This window comes from Hyla sarda, unplaced genomic scaffold (assembly GCF_029499605.1).
Source record: "Hyla sarda isolate aHylSar1 unplaced genomic scaffold, aHylSar1.hap1 scaffold_2006, whole genome shotgun sequence".
Lineage (NCBI taxonomy): Eukaryota > Metazoa > Chordata > Amphibia > Anura > Hylidae > Hyla > Hyla sarda.
The window spans coordinates 30,001-45,110 of record NW_026608667.1 but is presented as its reverse complement, the minus strand read 5'-3'; positions in this window follow the sequence as shown (position 1 = coordinate 45,110).

Below are 15,110 nucleotides of genomic sequence, written 5' to 3'. Positions count from 1 at the left end.
GGTTGGATGCCTGGCTGGTAGTTGTAGTTGTCAGAGCTGCGAGGATAAGGACAATAATGGTCTTCATTTTGATGTGTAGTGGAGGCTGATCCTGCACCCTTTATATTTATAGTCAATGTCTTGTGTTCACACAATACACACACCACCATCTGACCACACAGTCAGTACATGTAAAGCCCTGGGGCATATACTGGGTACACATTATTGTTTGGGGCTTTTGGCAAAAAAGTAAGGAATTTTCTTTGTTCTCCCATTTCAGGCCAGAGGCAGTATGTGTTATTGGATTACCAAATATTCTCTTACATGGTTAAAGTAGATAGAAAATATTGAATAGTTGACAGTGCTCCTGAATCCTTAGGTCCAGTAACTGTGCTCAGTTTTTATATTCATAGCTGTTAGACTTTGTCTGTGTTCACTTCTTGTTAGCAGCTGTCAGCCATTTTTATCTCTCATGGGCTGGTTCCTCCATCACTCTGTCATTCACATGGTTGTCCACCTTCCTGTCTCATCCTGTTTAGTGTGCAGAGAGACGCTTCGCTGAATCTACGTGTCAAGAATTTCTGGTATCAGAGAATAAATGACCAAATCAGTGTCATCCCAGACAGACCCAAGAGTTGGCCCTCGGAAGCAAGAAGTAGCTGGCTTCCCTCTCTCATCAAAAATCAATACAGTAAGTATCCAGTGGTAAAAGCACTGAAACTTAGCTGAGAAATATTAAACTAAATTTTAAGACAATTAAGAGTTTCACCTCTGAAGATATGATCTGCTTAGCAGTGCAGTGCAAATTCATTTCAACCCAAAAAATTGTCCATTCCTAAAACAGTGTCCAATTTTGGCAGTGGATGATGTGCAGGCCAGGCAGGTGCCTTGGTACAAGTATAAGGACTTTTTGCTCTCCAGCAGCTAATAGATATTGTATGACTTTCTAGAGGATCCATAGTGTGCCAATTTCTAGCATTTTTCAAATAAACCAGACATATTTTAGTATGGGGATTATATGTAATCTTGTATAGATTTCCCCAACCCAGTTCACAAGGTTCACAAAGTCCAGGATTAGAATTTTACCCTGCCCTAGTCCATTGGAATATATATGTGCAATGTGTAAAAATGTGGTACTATTCATTTAGTTTGGTTTCGTGAAGCGCATTTTTTCGTTTAGTTGTTTTTTGATGTTTTGACCTCATTTAGTATTCAGAACTTATTGTTATTTACATAATGAGGCTGCCTCGAACCACAAATTGTTACTTATAGCATTCAGGTGGATGCCATCACACATCCAGAACGCCCCTTTTTGAGCCATAAACTTCCCCATAGCTCGATTGACCTTGATGCATGCCTTATTAATCCCCCTGCAACCAACGCACCGGACACGTCATCCCCCGAAACTTTAAACAACACCCCCCGCCTACCCCTTCCAAACTGGCCCTTAGTGCAACTCCACCCAATCCCTAAATAAATCCACATCATAACACCACAACCCACCTGCCTACTGTGTAGACTGACTCACCTGCAACCCCAGTCACAATGCCCCAAAAAAATGCAATCGCAAAAGTCAATCAAAATAAAATCTCTTCCCTTTCTGTAGCACAAACCCCCTGCAGCTGAGAACTTACCAACTCCAAGGACATCATCCTTTTCTGTAACCCCTCAGCGCTTGCTGAACCAGGAATGATTTTGTAACACCCTCCAAAACTCTAAGCATGACAACCATTGAAACTGCTGGTCACTAACTTGTTCACCCTCAGGACCAACCAACCCTCCTCCCTGCAACGACCCAAAAAACAATAACTGAACATCCACCTCCACTATGTTACTCAAGACAATTGCACCACTCCACTGCTGCCAAGTAAGAGAACCAGGTATTATTCACCAACAACAACACAATCAGTGCATTTGCTGCTGAAATGACAGCTCCCACAACTCCTCTGGCTACAAGGAGGTCCATTCTTCACCCCAGGTACATGCACTGCAACAATTCATACATTTAAAGATTAACACATTAAATCAAGGTGCTGCAATAGGTGCCCCACCAGGGGTGACGATACTGACACATTTTTGGACTGCCATAACCACTCCTACACTGCTGTAAAAAAATAAAGGGAACACTTAAAGGAGAACTACGGGATTGAAAAATGTATCCCCTATCCTAAGGATAGGGGATAAGTTTCAGATCGTGGGGGGTCCGCTCGCTGGGCCCCCCCACGATCTCCCGTACGGGGCCCCGGCTCTCTGGTTAGAGAGGGCGTGTTGACCACTGCACGAAGCAGCGGCCGACACGCCCCCTCCGTACACTGCTATGGGAGAGCCGGAAATTGCCGAAGGCAGCGCTTCGGCTCTCCCATAGCAGTAAATGGAGGGGGCATGTCGGCTGCTGCTTCGTGCGGTGGTCGACACGCGCTCTCTATGCAGAGAGCCGCGGCCCCGTACGGGAGATCGTGGGGGCCCCAGCGGTCGGGCCTCCCGCGATCTGAAACTTATCCCCTATCCTTCGGATAGGGGATAAAATTTTCAATCCAATAGGTCTCCTTTAAACAACACAATGTAACTCCAAGTTAATCACACTTCTGTGAAATCACACTGTCCACTCAGGAAGCAACACTGATTGACAATCAATTTCACATGCTGTTGTGCAAATGGAACAGACAACAGGTGGAAATTATTGGCAATTTGCAAGACATCCCCAATAAAGGAGTGGTTCTGCAGATGATGACCACAGACCACTTCTCAGTCCCTATGCTTCCTGGCTGATGTTTTAGTCACTTTTGAATGCTGGTGGTGCTTTCACTCTAGTGGTAGCATGAGACAGGTTCTACAACCCACACAAGTGGCTCAGGCAAGCGCAGCTCATCCAGGATGGCACATCAATGCGAGCTGTGGAAAGAAGGTTTGCTGTGTCTGTCAGCGTAGTGTCCAGAGCATGGAGGCACTACCAGGAGACAGGCCAGTACATCAGGAGATGTAGAGGAGGCCCTAGGAGGGCAACAACCCAGCAGCAGGACCGCTACCTCCACCTCTGTGCAAGGAGGAGCAGGAGGAGCACTGCCTGAGCCCTGCACAATGACCACATATGTGCATGTGTCCACTCAAACGGTCAGAAACGGACCCCATGAGGGTGGTATGAGGGCGCGACATCCACAGGGGGGGTTGTGCTTACAGCCCAACATCGGGCAAGATGTTTGGCATTTGCCAGAGAACCCCAAGATTGGCAAATTTGCCCTGTGCTCTTCACAGATAAAAGCAGGTTCACACTGAGCACATGTGATTAGATGTAAAAAGAGTCTGGAGACGCCGTGGAGAACGTTCTGCTGCCTGCAACATCCTCCAGCATGACCGGTTTGGCAGTGGGTCAGTAATGGTGTGGGGTGGCATTTCTTTGGGGGTACCGCACAACCCTCCATGTGCTTGCCAGAGGTAGCCTGACTGCCATTAGGTACCGAGATGAGATCCTCAGACCCCTTGTGAGACCATATGCTGGTGCGGTGGGCCTGGGTTCCTTCTAATGCAAGACAATGCTAGACCTCATATGGCTGGAGTATGTCAGCAGTTCCTGCAAGAGGAAGAGCATTTCCAGGCATTGTAGGGAGGTCATACGGGCACGTGGAGGCCACACACACACACACATACACACTATTGAGCCTCATTGTGACTTGTTTTAAGGACATTACATAAATTTGGATCAGCCTGCAGTGTGGTTTTCCATTTTGATTTTGAGTGTGACTCCACATCCAGACCTCCATGGGTTGATAAATTTGATTTCCATTGATAGTTGAATGTTCTGACAACAAAATCCCACAAAAATTTATTTTTGAGCAGTGTATATTGTCACAGTGGACAAGGCCACCACAGTGAGAAATAGTGTAATAGCGTAAAATCAAGTTAGTTAACACATGCCACAACTTCGCGTAAGAGCCTTCACAAAATGACCCAAAATGACCCCCCCCCCCCAGTCCATCCGTGTACAACTCAAAATCTCACACTTCCATCCCAGAATCCATCACCAAGGACCAACAATTGTAATGCTCTATAAGGCCCAAACCCTCAAATCATCCCTCAACACCCTAATGAGTCGCACAAAATGATAAGGAAAAACTAAACCAGCAGTTGCCGAAGCTAATTTCCAACAGAAAATATGCCCCATAGGCATGATCCGGCATGTAAAATTTTATTTACCCAGCAACGACTGAAGATCCTGCAACTGGATTTTTTTTTTTTTGCTTCGCCTAGCCCTAGCATCTAATTCCCATAACTCCACCAACTTATGAATCTGCAGGCTGAATTCCATTGAAACTGTATCTATCTCAATCCCCCAAAAACTCAGAACTATGCTGGGCCCATCCGTCTTATCCCGAGCCTGAAATGTGATGCCACCTACTCCATAGCATGTAACAAAAACACCCATTTGAAACAGGAGGGCTAATACACAAGAAATCATCCAAATAATGGATAAACTACTACAAACTCAACAACACCTGGACCATCCATTCTAAAAATGCGCTACAAAATAACTACTATCCCAAAATTCACCTAACAAGTGTAAACAACTCAAATGCACAGAAAGCAAGCAAAACACCACCTCAATGTCCATTTTCAGCCAAAGGCGATCCCCATAAATTGTCATCTAGTGGAACAGCAGATAGCTTATACATCCTGCCCAATGCAACTTTTTTTCCTCAACTTCTTACTCTCCACTTCTGGATGTGCTAGTGCTGAATGCCTCCTAAACAAAAACACCCCCTCCCTTTACAAACGGAATTCGGAAAACCATCAGTAAAACCCAGTTCCAACAAGCGAGCAGCCATTAGGGTACTTACTTAGGAACGACCTCATCTCTCCCACCCACACAGGAGTTACCACCTTTTCAAAACTATCCATGCTACTTTTTTGTTCTTCCTTAAAAGTATTGCAGCATCCCGTGGGCTCACCCACAGCCCAAACACTTATGCTTAAAATTTGTTCCTTCCTCGTTGAAAAAAATAAAAAAAAAGCCCCTACTGCAAAGATCTAGAGCACCCAGATTGCCCTGAACTCCTGACACTCTCTCTCTCCCCTCGGAAAGGACTGCTCACTGGTACCCACTCAAACCGACGCAGTGACCTGCAACCACAAACTAATATCTTTGTTGTCCCAACCAATAATTCCTGTGACAACATTTTTGTCATAACAGAGCCATGGTCTGACCCCCCTAAAATACTGTATGACCCCTCCATGGCATCCAAAAAACAGATGAGAACAGAAAGGTGAGAGATAGATATGAGATAGATAGATCTCTGTAGAGCCAGCTAAATAGTGGCAAGATAGCAGTAAGAGACAGACACACAGGAGTAATGTTTAAATATGGCTCCTGTTGTCTTTATTTTTTAGTAACAAAATAAATACAGCCTTCACACAAAATAAATCCTGCTTGTCAAGCGCTAACTATACATATAAAACCTCCCAGTCTATACAGGTGGCTTGATACCAGCCGCCCAACACAACAGTAATCAAATATGTTATTCACCCAGGTTAGGCTAAGTTTCCACTTGGTTTTATTTCTGGCAGTTTTTGGATTTCTGCCATTGCAGTTTTTGAGCCAAAGCTAGAAATGTATTCAAAAGGAATAGGACATATAACGGAAGGACTTACACTTCTCCCTCATGGATCCACTGACTTTGGCTCAAAAACTGCAGCGGCAGTATTCCAAAAACTGCCAGAAAAAAACCAAGTGGAAACTTAGCCTTATAGTGCCCCTTTTTGAGGATGCAAACCTCCAGATTCTAACTCTTATCAATGGTGCAGGTTCCTTACAGCCTGACTTGCAGACTGACTGTTACCTAGTTTTAAAGCCCATTGATAAGCTATCGTCAGAATCTATGCTGATCTGGGCTCGCCTGAAACTTAAGGTGTCCCAAAAACCGAATAAAAGGCCCCACTACATAACCTGCTTTTCATTCCATAAAAATGACGGCTTTATAACAGGCAGAGCCGGACAGGGAATAAAAACTAGCCCTGGAAATATTTGCATACCAGCCCCACAGCATTGCATCATTGCGTCATTCGCTGGACACAGAGAAGGGACAGGGAAGCCAGGCTTCTGTGAGTTTCCCATTTTTTTTTTTTTTTTTGGCAAAAAGTGGTAACTCTGCCACATGCTGTTTTTTCCTGTCAAAAATGCTGTGGCCAGATGTTAGCTGTAAATCAATGAAAATTGCAAAATTCTTTTTTCACTTGGCATTTTTAAGTTTAACGTTTTTTTTTTTTTAAATCCTTTTGCCGTTTTTTCACTCTTTTTTGACATTTTTTAGCTCCTTGGAAGTTTTGCAAAATTGCAGCATGTTAAGCCTATGGCGTTTTAGTCAAAATCTTAGCGTTTTTCTCCCATACCATTTTTTGTTTGTTTTTTGGCGTTTTTTTCACCTATGAAAAAAAGGGGCTGTTCTCAGGAAAGGCTGGAAAAATGCAATGTCCACACACATGAAAAAACACCAGAAAAAAATGACAAACACCCCCAGATGTGTCCGGAGAGAACGGCATCATTCGCAATATCCCCAGACGGTCGTTTCGACGCGCGATCCGGCGGGGACCGACCCCCTCGTCCGGCCGGGCCCCGGAGCCCGTGTCGGCGAAGGGTCTCGATCCCCCCGGTGCCGAGTCGCGCCACGGCACGGTCCGGAAGGCTATATCCGTCTTTGAAGGTCCCTCGATCGATCTAACGAAGCGCGATCCGGCAGGGAGCTAGCCACTCTGCGGAGCCCGTGTCAGTAAAGGCGAGAGGGTCCCCCTCCCCCCAGATGCCGCATCGCGCCGGTGCGGAGGCGGCGGCTGCCGCCAGATGCGCGACGAGGGGTCGGCGGTCACGAAGGGCACAGGGAGGGTGGCCGGGCGGTCCGGCAGGAAGCGCAACCGCGTCCCGGCGAGGGAGACCCAAGGCCCCAGGGCCTCTCCCCTAAGCCGCGGGCGTCGGAGTGTGCGCGCAGCGGGACCGCGCCTCGGCTGCCCTCCCTCGGCCTCCCTCGCGGAGGGGGGCCGAGCCGTCCCAGGAGACGCGCGAGCGGGACGGCTCCCCGACGGCCACCGTACCCCCCCGGAGAAAGGCAGCGGTACCGCCGGGCGGGTGGGCGGACCCCGTCGGGCGGCCCGGCGGAGCTCCTTCGTAGGCTGAGAGTAAAATCGACAAAGTCCCGATCGACGTGCCCGGGGGGCTAAGCGCGGGTCCCTGCATCCCAGGCAGGGCGCGCCCACCTCGGGCACGGGATCCCGGAACCCGGAGCGGCGGAGGGGTCGGCGGTCCCGAAGGGCATAGGGAGGGGCGGCCGGGCGGTCCGGCAGGAAGCGCAACCGCGTCCAGGCGCGGGAGACCCAAGGCCCCTCGGGGTCCTCGAGGCTGCCCGCGAGACTCCGGTCCCGCGTCGGCGCGCCTCGCTCCCCGGGCCTCTCCCCTAAGCCGCGGGCGTCGGAGTGCGCGCAGCAGGACCGCACCTCGGCTGCCCTCCCTCGGCCTCCCTCGCGGAGGGGGGCCGAGCCGTCCCAGAACACGCGGGCGGGCGGGACGGCTCCCTGACGGCCACCGGACCCCGCCGAGCCCAACCCGGGCACGGGATCCTTGGAGAGCGGACACCCGGAGGAAGGCAGCGGTACCGCCGGGCGGGTGAGCGGACCCAGTCGGGCGGCCCGGCGGAGCTCCTTCGTAGGCTGAGCGTAAAATCGACAAAGTCCCGATCGGCGCGTCCCCGGGGGGCTAAGCGCGGGTCCCTGCATCCCAGGCAGGGCGCGCCCACCTCGGGCACGGGATCCCGGAACCCGGAGCGGCGGAGGGGTCGGCGGTCCCGAAGGGCATAGGGAGGGGCGGCCGGGCGGTCCGGCAGGAAGCGCAACCGCGACCCGGCGCGGGAGACCCAAGGCCCCTCGGGGTCCTCGAGGCTGCCCGCGAGACTCCGGTCCCGCGTCGGCACGCCTCGCTCCCCGGGCCTCTCCCCTAAGCCGCGGGCGTCGGAGTGCGCGCAGCAGGACCGCACCTCGGCTGCCCTCCCTCGGCCTCCCTCGCGGAGGGGGGCCGAGCCGTCCCAGGAGACACGCGGGCGGGACGGCTCCCCGACGGCCACCGGACCCCGCCGAGCCCACCCCGGGCACGGGATCCTTGGAGAGCGGACACCCGGAGGAAGGCAGCGGTACCGCCGGGCGGGTGAGCAGACCCCGTCGGGCGGCCCGGCGGAGCTCCTTCGTAGGCTGAGCGTAAAATCGACAAAGTCCCGATCGGCGTGTCCCCGGGGGGCTAAGCGCGGGTCCCTGCATCCCAGGCAGGGCGCGCCCACCCCGGGCACGGGATCCCGGAACCCGGAGCGGCGGAGGGGTCGGCGGTCCCGAAGGGCATAGGGAGGGGCGGCCGGGCGGTCCGGCAGGAAGCGCAACCGCGTCCAGGCGCGGGAGACCCAAGGCCCCTCGGGGTCCTCGAGGCTGCCCGCGAGACTCCGGTCCCGCGTCGGCACGCCTCGCTCCCCGGGCCTCTCCCCTAAGCCGCGGGCGTCGGAGTGCGCGCAGCAGGACCGCACCTCGGCCGCCCTCCCTCGGCCTCCCTCGCGGAGGGGGGCCGAGCCGTCCCAGGAGACACGCGGGCGGGCGGGACGGCTCCCCGACGGCCACCGGACCCCGCCGAGCCCACCCCGGGAGAGCGGACAGCCGGAGGAAGGCAGCGGTACCGCCGGGCGGGTGGGCGGACCCCGTCGGGCGGCCCGGCGGAGCTCCTTCGTAGGCTGAGAGTAAAATTGACAAAGTCCCGATCGACGTGCCCGGGGGGCTAAGCGCGGGTCCCTGCATCCCAGGCAGGGCGCGCCCACCCCGGGCACGGTATCCCCAGAGAGGGCACACCCGGAGGAAGGCAGCGGGACCACCGGGTGGGTGCGCGAACCCGCACGGGCGGTGCAGCGTGGCCCCGAAGTAGGCTGAGCGTAACATTGACAAGGTCGAGATCGCTGTGCGCGGGGTGTTTGGGACCGGTCCCTGGACCCCCGGGAGGCTTCGCCCACCCCGCGCATGGTATCCCCGGAGAGGGCACACCCGGAGGAAGGCAGCGGGACCACCGGGTGGGTGCGCGAACCCGCACGGGCGGTGCAGCGTGGCCCCGAAGTAGGCTGAGCGTAACATTGACAAGGTCGAGATCGCTGTGCGCGGGGTGTTTGGGACCGGTCCCTGGACCCCCGGGAGGGTTCGCACACCCCGCGCATGGTATCCCCGGAGAGGGCACACCCGGAGGAAGGCAGCGGGACCACCGGGTGGGTGCGCGAACCCGCACGGGCGGTGCAGCGTGGCCCCGAAGTAGGCTGAGCGTAACATTGACAAGGTCGAGATCGCTGTGCGCGGGGTGTTTGGGACCGGTCCCTGGACCCCCGGGAGGGTTCGCACACCCCGCGCATGATATCCCCAGAGAGGGCACACCCGGAGGAAGGCAGCGGGACCACCGGGTGGGTGCGCGAACCCGCACGGGCGGTGCAGCGTGGCCCCGAAGTAGGCTGAGCGTAACATTGACAAGGTCGAGATCGCTGTGCGCGGGGTGTTTGGGACCGGTCCCTGGACCCCCGGGAGGGTTCGCACACCCCGCGCATGGTATCCCCGGAGAGGGCACACCCGGAGGAAGGCAGCGGGACCACCGGGTGGGTGCGCGAACCCGCACGGGCGGTGCAGCGTGGCCCCGAAGTAGGCTGAGCGTAACATTGACAAGGTCGAGATCGCTGTGTGCGGGGTGTTTGGGACCGGTCCCTGGACCCCCGGGAGGGTTCGCACACCCCGCGCATGGTATCCCCAGAGAGGGCACACCCGGAGGAAGGCAGCGGGACCACCGGGTGGGTGCGCGAACCCGCACGGGCGGTGCAGCGTGGCCCTGAAGTAGGCTGAGCGTAACATTGACAAGGTCGGGATCGCTGTGTGCGGGGTGTTTGGGACCGGTCCCTGGACCCCCGGGAGGGTTCGCACACCCCGCGCATGGTATCCCCGGAGAGGGCACACCCGGAGGAAGGCAGCGGGACCACCGGGTGGGTGCGCGAACCCGCACGGGCGGTGCAGCGTGGCCCCGAAGTAGGCTGAGCGTAACATTGACAAGGTCGAGATCGCTGTGTGCGGGGTGTTTGGCACCGGTCCCTGGACCCCCGGGAGGGTTCGCACACCCCGCGCATGGTATCCCCGGAGAGGGCACACCCAGAGGAAGGCAGCGGCACCGGCGGGCGGGTGTGCGGACCCCGTCGGGACGCACGACAGTGCTTCAGGCCGACCTTCTTAGGCTGAGCGACAAAGTCCCGATTGACGTGTGTGTCCCTGTGCCCAGGCAGGGTGCACCGTCCTTGGGCACAGGATCGTCGACGCGGACCCCCCCCCGCGGCGGGGAAGGGGAAGCGTCGACATATTCGACATAGTCGAGCGAGTACGACGTCCGGTCGGCCGAGGGCCCCCGATGCCCCTGGACCCCCCCCCCGGGGTGGGCCAGACGGAAAAATGTCAAAGTCTGGTTGTCGGCCAGGGGTAAGTGTGTGTCCCTGTGCCCAGGCAGGGTGCACCGAACCCGGGCGAGGCCTCCGGAAGGGTCCCCTGACAGACTTCCAGGCTTTGGAACATTTGAGAGAGATCAAGGGCGGGAGGCGCGGGTCCCTGTACCCAGGCAGGGTGCGCTATCCTTGGGCACAAGATCGTCGAAGCGGACCCCCCCGCGGCGGGGAAGGGGAAGCGTCGACATATTCGACATAGTCGAGCGAGTACGACGTCCGGTCGGCCGAGGGCCCCCGATGCGCCTGGACCCCCCCCCGGGGTGGGCCAGACGGAAAAATGTCAAAGTCTGGTTGTCGGCCAGGGGTAAGTGTGTGTCCCTGTGCCCAGGCAGGGTGCACCGAACCCGGGCGAGGCCTCCGGAAGGGTCCCCTGACAGACCTCCAGGCCTCGGGACTTTTGACAGAGAACCAGGGCGGGAGGCGCGGGTCCCTGTACCCAGGCAGGGCGCGCCATCCTTGGGCACAGGATCGTCGACGCGGACCCCCCCGCGGCGGGGAAGGGGAAGCGTCGACATATTCGACATAGTCGAGCGAGTACGACGTCCGGTCGGCCGAGGGCCCCCGATGCCCCTGGACCCCCCCCCCCCCCCGGGGTGGGCCAGACGGAAAAATGTCAAAGTCTGGTTGTCGGCCAGGGGTAAGTGTGTGTCCCTGTGCCCAGGCAGGGTGCACCGAACCCGGGCGAGGCCTCCGGAAGGGTCCCCTGACGGACTTCCAGGCCTCGGGACATTTGAGAAGGATCAAGGGCGGGAGGCGCGGGTCCCTGTACCCAGGCAGGGCGCGCTATCCTTCGGCAAAGGATCGTCGACGCGGACCCCCCCGCGGCGGGGAAGGGGAAGCGTCGACATATTCGACATAGTCGAGCGAGTACGACGTCCGGTCGGCCGAGGGCCCCCGATGCCCCTGGACCCCCCCCCCCCCCGGGGTGGGCCAGACGGAAAAATGTCAAAGTCTGGTTGTCGGCCAGGGGTAAGTGTGTGTCCCTGTGCCCAGGCAGGGTGCACCGAACCCGGGCGAGGCCTCCGGAAGGGTCCCCTGACAGACCTCCAGGCCTCGGGACTTTTGACAGAGAACCAGGGCGGGAGGCGCGGGTCCCTGTACCCAGGCAGGGCGCGCTATCCTTGGGCACAGGATCGTCTACGCGGACCCCCCCGCGGCGGGGAAGGGGAAGCGTCGACATATTCGACATAGTCGAGCGAGTACGACGTCCGGTCGGACGAGGGCCCCCGATGCCCCTGGACCCCCCCCCCCCCCCCTCCGGGGTGGGCCAGACGGAAAAATGTCAAAGTCTGGTTGTCGGCCAGGGGTAAGTGTGTGTCCCTGTGCCCAGGCAGGGTGCACCGAACCCGGGCGAGGCCTCCGGAAGGCTCCCCTGACGGACTTCCAGGCCTCGGGACATTTGAGAAGGATCAAGGGCGGGAGGCGCGGGTCCCTGTACCCAGGCAGGGCGCGCTATCCTTGGGCAAAGGATCGTCGACGCGGACCCCCCCGCGGCGGGGAAGGGGAAGCGTCGACATATTCGACATAGTCGAGCGAGTACGACGTCCGGTCGGCCGAGAGCCCCCGATGCCCCCGGGGTGGTGCCGACGCGCCAACCCGGAGTCAAGAGGGAAAATGTTAAAAGTCGGGTGGTTGGCCCGTGGGAAGTGTGTGTCCCTGTTCCCAGGCAGGGTGCACTGAACCCGGGCAAGTCATCTGGAAGGGTCCCCTGACAGACCTCCAGACATGATGATTATCTCAAAACTGAGAACCACTATGAGATCGTATTTGAAAGCCGAATCCAGGCGACAGTTCCATGAGCTGGGCATGTCGGAGTGGTACGCTTTCATAAAAGTGTATCACAGCATAGCGACCGGGTATCTTAGAACGGCCTCCTGTGCCAGAGAGCTGGGACGTCGAGCGAGTCGAGCCAGTCTGGCGGGCGGTCCGCCGAGGGTGCCCGTCCCCCCGGACCCCCCCAGTGTGGGCCAGACAGAAAATGTCAAAGTCCGGTTGTCGGCCAGGGGTAAGTGTGTGTCCCTGTGCCCAGGCAGGGTGCACCGAACCCGGGCGAGGCCTCCGGAAGGGTCCCCTGATGGACTTCCAGGCTTTGGAACATTTGAGAGAGATCAAGGGCGGGAGGCGCGGGTCCCTGTACCCAGGCAGGGCGCGCTATCCTTGGGCACAAGATCGTCGACGCGGACCCCCCCGCGGCGGGGAAGGGGAAGCGTCGACATATTCGACATAGTCGAGCGAGTACGACGTCCGGTCGGCCGAGGGCCCCCGATGCCCCTGGACCCCCCCCCCGGGGTGGGCCAGACGGAAAAATGTCAAAGTCTGGTTGTCGGCCAGGGGTAAGTGTGTGTCCCTGTGCCCAGGCAGGGTGCACCGAACCCGGGCGAGGCCTCCGAAAGGCTCCCCTGACGGACTTCCAGGCCTCGGGACATTTGAGAAGGATCAAGGGCGGGAGGCGCGGGTCCCTGTACCCAGGCAGGGCGCGCTATCCTTGGGCAAAGGATCGTCGACGCGGACCCCCCCGCGGCGGGGAAGGGGAAGCGTCGACATATTCGACATAGTCGAGCGAGTACGACGTCTGGTCGGCCGAGGGCCCCCGATGCCCCTGGACCCCCCCCCCGGGGTGGGCCAGACGGAAAAATGTCAAAGTCTGGTTGTCGGCCAGGGGTAAGTGTGTGTCCCTGTGCCCAGGCAGGGTGCACCGAACCCGGGCGAGGCCTCCGGAAGGCTCCCCTGACGGACTTCCAGGCCTCGGGACATTTGAGAAGGATCAAGGGCGGGAGGCGCGGGTCCCTGTACCCAGGCAGGGCGCGCTATCCTTGGGCAAAGGATCGTCGACGCGGCCCTCCCGCGGCGGGGAAGGGGAAGCGTCGACATATTCGACATAGTCGAGCGAGTACGACGTCCGGTCGGCCGAGGGCCCCCGACGCCCCTGGACCCCCCCCGGGGTGGGCCAGACGGAAAAATGTCAAAGTCTGGTTGTCGGCCAGGGGTAAGTGTGTGTCCCTGTGCCCAGGCAGGGTGCACCGAACCCGGGCGAGGCCTCCGGAAGGCTCCCCTGACGGACTTCCAGGCCTCGGGACATTTGAGAAGGATCAAGGGCGGGAGGCGCGGGTCCCTGTACCCAGGCAGGGCGCGCTATCCTTGGGCAAAGGATCGTCGACGCGGCCCTCCCGCGGCGGGGAAGGGGAAGCGTCGACATATTCGACATAGTCGAGCGAGTACGACGTCCGGTCGGCCGAGGGCCCCCGACGCCCCTGGACCCCCCCCCCGGGGTGGGCCAGACGGAAAAATGTCAAAGTCTGGTTGTCGGCCAGGGGTAAGTGTGTGTCCCTGTGCCCAGGCAGGGTGCACCGAACCCGGGCGAGGCCTCCGGAAGGCTCCCCTGACGGACTTCCAGGCCTCGGGACATTTGAGAAGGATCAAGGGCGGGAGGCGCGGGTCCCTGTACCCAGGCAGGGCGCGCTATCCTTGGGCAAAGGATCGTCGACGCGGACCCCCCCGCGGCGGGGAAGGGGAAGCGTCGACATATTCGACATAGTCGAGCGAGTACGACGTCTGGTCGGCCGAGGGCCCCCGATGCCCCTGGACCCCCCCCCCGGGGTGGGCCAGACGGAAAAATGTCAAAGTCTGGTTGTCGGCCAGGGGTAAGTGTGTGTCCCTGTGCCCAGGCAGGGTGCACCGAACCCGGGCGAGGCCTCCGGAAGGCTCCCCTGACGGACTTCCAGGCCTCGGGACATTTGAGAAGGATCAAGGGCGGGAGGCGCGGGTCCCTGTACCCAGGCAGGGCGCGCTATCCTTGGGCAAAGGATCGTCGACGCGGCCCTCCCGCGGCGGGGAAGGGGAAGCGTCGACATATTCGACATAGTCGAGCGAGTACGACGTCCGGTCGGCCGAGGGCCCCCGACGCCCCTGGACCCCCCCCGGGGTGGGCCAGACGGAAAAATGTCAAAGTCTGGTTGTCGGCCAGGGGTAAGTGTGTGTCCCTGTGCCCAGGCAGGGTGCACCGAACCCGGGCGAGGCCTCCGGAAGGGTCCCCTGACAGACTTCCAGGCCTCGGGACTTTTGACAGAGAACCAGGGCGGGAGGCGCGGGTCCCTGTACCCAGGCAGGGCGCGCTATCCTTGGGCACAGGATCGTCGACGCGGACCCCCCCGCGGCGGGGAAGGGGAAGCGTCGACATATTCGACATAGTCGAGCGAGTACGACGTCCGGTCGGCCGAGGGCCCCCGATGCCCCTGGACCCCCCGGGGTGGGCCAGACGGAAAAATGTCCCCCCGGACCCCACGGAGGCGAGAGAAAAAAAGCGTCAAAGGTCTGGTTGTCGGTCAGGGGTAGGTGCGGATCCCTGTGCCCAGGAAGGTCAACCGAACCCGGACAAGGCCTCCGGAAGGGTCCCCTGACAGACTTCCAGGCCTGACGATTTTCTCGAAACTGAGAACCGCTATGAGATCGGATTTGAAAGCTGAATCCGGGCAACAGTTCCACGAGCTGGGCATGTCGGAGTGGTACGCGTTCATAAAAGTGTATCGCAGCATCGCGACCGGGTACCTTCGAACGGCCACCTGTGCCAGAGAGCTGGGACGTCGAGCGAGTCGAGCAACTTCG